The sequence below is a fragment of the Pimephales promelas genome, chromosome 18, assembly GCF_988280905.1.
Source record: "Pimephales promelas chromosome 18, fPimPro1.hap1.1, whole genome shotgun sequence".
In the NCBI taxonomy this organism is placed as follows: Eukaryota; Metazoa; Chordata; class Actinopteri; order Cypriniformes; family Leuciscidae; genus Pimephales; species Pimephales promelas.
This window is the reverse complement of record NC_142786.1, coordinates 13,515,052-13,519,207: the sequence shown is the minus strand read 5'-3', so window position 1 is coordinate 13,519,207 and position 4,156 is coordinate 13,515,052. Positions and strand designations below refer to the sequence as shown.

The 4,156-nt window shown below is 46.2% G+C and overlaps 1 pseudogene across 1 annotated transcript; it reads right to left on the bottom strand.

Moving 5' to 3' along the window:
• Positions 1-1,692: 1,692 nt before the first annotated feature.
• On the bottom strand, positions 1,693-3,955 carry LOC120468011 (uncharacterized; annotated as a pseudogene). Its single transcript, XR_016147402.1, has 3 exons — positions 3,010-3,955; positions 2,583-2,864; positions 1,693-2,467 (listed from the first exon to the last, which is right to left on the bottom strand). The product of XR_016147402.1 is annotated as an uncharacterized LOC120468011 (transcript).
• Positions 3,956-4,156: the final 201 nt, after the last annotated feature.

Genomic DNA, 4,156 nt, shown 5'->3' with positions numbered 1-4,156 from the left:
TCTGCAGAGGTATCCCTTTGAGCCTTTGCAATCGGTAGAGTTAAAGTTTCTGTCCATGAAGACAGCACTCCTGGTTGCATTGGCCTCCATCAAGAGGGTGGGGGACCTGCATGCATTCTCCGTTGACGAAGCGTGCCTGGAGTTCGGGCCGGCTTACTCTCACGTGATCCTGAGACCCCGGCCTGGATATGTGCCCAAGGTTCCCACCACTCCCTTCCGGGACCAGGTGGTGAACCTGCAAGCGCTGCCCCTGGAGGAGGCAGACCCAGCCTTGGCACTGCTCTGTCCGGTACGTGCTCTCCGCACCTATGTCGACAGAACGCAGTGTTTCAGGACCTCAGACCAGCTCTTTGTCTGTCATGGAGGGAGCCAGAAGGGAAGGGCTCTCTCAAAGCAACGGCTGTCCCACTGGATAGTGGATGCCATTGCTTTGTTTTACCAGCAGCAGGGCCTTCCGTGCCCCCTTGGTGTGACGGCCCATTCCACTCGGAGTGTGGCCTCCTCTTGGGCTTTAGCGCACGGCGCCTCGCTAACAGACATCTGCAGAGCTGCAGGCTGGGCGACACCCAACACCTTCGCCAGGTTCTATAATCTGCGAGTTGAGCCGGTATCCTCTCACGTACTCGTTTTGGCCAGTTCTGGATCCGCTCAGATGTCTTCGCTTGCTCGCCACTCCACTCCCCGGACTGGATAAGTGCGATATTTCCTCAGTTCTTCCATTGAAGTCTTGAGTCCTCCAGCACCGACGATGCGGGCACCACTGCTGTTGCTCTGGATGCTAGCTAGGTGCCTCCATGCGCACGGTTCCCCATGGTAACCGTCTCATGTGTATTATCCACTGTAAGCCTCTCTGAGCATGTGTCTTCCCTTGGCAAGCCATCTGCCACCCCTGGAGTTTAAATTAGTAGCCACCTGCGGTTGGTACTCCAGTGTTCCATATGCGTTCCTATGTGGCCATATGTGTATTCATAAGTCCTCCCTTCGGTAGGCAGCTGGTAGCATGTCCCCTTCGGGATATGTTTCCCAGTGTACCTTGGTAATCCTGTGTCAAAGTCGGATCCCCAAAAAAAAAAAAAAAAAAAGAGGTAAGGCTCGGGGGTTCAGTCTTTCGCAGGGCACTGGAAGACAGCTTGAAGTGGCGTGATGGCACAGACCCCCAATCTCCGTCACTTCTGACGTAACTCGAAGTGACTACGAAAGGGAACGTCTCGGTTACGTATGTAACCCTCGTTCCCTGAGTAGGGAACGGAGACGTTACGTCTCCCTGCCACTTCTGCTGTATCGCTGGGTAGATGCCGAGTTCAGTCTTGGCTCCTCAGCGAAGACATACTGCGGTTGCGTTCACTTCCTCCTTTTATACTCACGGAGTAGGGCGGAGTACGCTATGCAAATTTCCGCAGCCCCAGGCATTGCATGCCATTGGCTCGTGTTTAAATACTCGAAGAGGATTGGCTTTCTATGCGAAATCCCCCAATCTCCGTCACTTCTGACGTAACGTCTCCGTTCCCTACTCAGGGAACGAGGGTTACATACGTAACCGAGACGTTTCACATTACTATACTCTTTTTGCACGAGTTACACTCTGCTGTGATAAACCTAAAACACTTTTAGCACTTCTACTTCCCTATGATTAGAGTTGGCTACCATCAACAAAGTACAAATATAATGTAAATTCACCAAACAAGACCAATGTTGCAGACTGAAGAAATTTATTTATTTCTCAACACGCCCAAAATGTTGACATGGAGATTCATAATACTGTAACAAAATGTCACTTTACGTATTGTACTGTAAGTTTACTGTAAAAAACAAAACAAAACTAGACATTGTCTCTTCGCCTAGCTGGATCTGGCCAGAGCATTTCCTCAACATCGCAGGCAATGTTGTCATTAGCAAGACACCTTGGAAAGAAACGTCTTGAATGACGAATCCATCCTTGCATTGCTGCTACCTCCATCTGGTCACAGGCCTCCTCCATGGCTTGGATGAGGGGTACCTCAGCCTGGAGACGGAGATCATATACCTTCCACCGCCATGCCGAGAAAAACTCTTCTATAGGGTTGAGAAATGGAGAGTATGGTGGAAGATATAGCACGGTGAAATATTGATGTTGCTGAAACCAGTTCTGACCCAGAGCAGAGCGGTGGAAAGACACATTGTCCCAGACAACAATGTATTGCATATGATCGATTTGATTTGCTGCTGTTATGTTGTGCAATTGGTCCAAGAATGTAAGTTTGAGTGCTGTGTTGTAAGGGCCCATATGGGCATGGCGGTGGAGGACCCCATTCTGTGTAATGGCTGCACAGAGTGTTATATTACCCCCACGTTGCCCTGGGACATTGACTATAGCCCTGTGGCCAATGATGTTTCTTCCCCTCCTTCGTGTTCTCGTCAGGTTGAACCCAGCCTCATCTACGTAAATGAACTCATGCTGGATCTCCTCTCCATCCATTTGTAAAACTCTCTGAAGAACAGTGTCAGGCAAAATTGTGTTCAGTGTAGATCTAGTATACATATTACAGTACAGTAAAAGATTATGAGACAGTATGCAAGATCACAATGCTTAGGTGAATACATACCTCTGCATAATCATGCCGCAGTCGTTTCACCCTTTCGGAATTGCGCTCGAAAGGCACTCGATAAATTTGCTTCATTTGAATATGTTTTTTTTTTAGGATGCGTGCCAGTGTTGATGTTGAGACCTGATGGATATTGTTGAAACCGACGTGGTTATTGACAATGTTAGCTTTGAGCTGATTGAGGGTTATAGCATTGTTGGCCAAAACCATGTTTACTATCTCCTCTCTTGCTGTTCTGTGAACATAGGAGGCCTTCCCCCTCGTCGTTCCTGACCCTCAATCCTATGTAGAAAAAAAACAGTAAACAATAGTACAGTAATTTCACAGGAAAAGGTAACGGAAGTGCTGATAGTGCATAGAATACAGTACTGTAAGCAGTTGCTGAAACCGTGCAGATGTTTTTGATATGATGATATTTTTACAATACCTATTTTCCAGTCGAAATGTTCTTATCACACTTGCCACTGTGTATCGGCTTAGATTTGGCTGTACTCGCAGTCCAGCCTCCCTCAGCGTCAGGCCGTGGTTGACAACGTGGTCAACCAGTGTTGCGCGGATCTCATTTGTCAGATTCGGTCGTCTTTGAGCACCTTCTTGTCTTCCTCTTCCTCTACCTCCAGCATGGCCTCCATCTCTTCCTCTTCCGTTGATTCCTCCTCTGTTGATTCCTCTTCCTCCCCTTCCTCCTCTTCCTCCTTCTCCTCCTTGTCCTCCTCCTTGTCCTCGTCCTCCTCCACCTCCTCCTCCTCCTCCTCCTCCTCGTCCTCCACCTCGTCCTCCACCTCGTCCTCCACCTCGTCTTACTCTTTCTCTGACTCTTTCCATTGTGCTTGAAGACCGATGAACTCACCTGCTGCTTTTTATAGTGCTTATACACCTGATTGGTGTGTCTACAATTAAGCAAACAAGTGTTTGCACACCTGATGACTGTGTTGAATCAATTGGTTGGAAGGTGCGGTAATTTGACAGTCAGTGCTTTGGTATTGCAAGGAAGTGACTTCATAATAGATTTTTGTGTGTAATGTATGTTAAGTGTGTTTAGTGTTTTGCAAATCACTGTGTGTAGAGTTTTGCAACAAGTGTGAGGTTGACAATGTGCTTATAGTTGTGCAAATATGGGCTGATGTTTTGCTTCTTGAGTGTAAGGTTTTGCTAATAGTGTACTACTTTTAATTTTAGTGTGTAAGCAATCCAAAAAAAACTGTAAGCAATAGCCTAATAACATTAAACACATATTTTGAAATTGACGTAAATTCCTGACCATATCAGATAATGTTAGATGCGGTAGTTATGCGGTAAACAATAATTAAATAGTGTTGTTTTGCACAGAGAATTCTTTAATATACCAAAGCGAAAATATTTAGTTGTCATGAAAATCATTATTTACATTTATGTATTATAAACATGCATTCGCGTATACAGTTTTTTACAGTCGCTAGGACACATTTCTCAATACTTAGGTCACTTTTTCAAAACTCTTCACACAGTTCTCCTAACCAGCTTTCAGCTTAGCACAGCAGTTAATTTCACATTCAAAATGCACTAAAACTACCAAAACACTTCATTCATTTCCC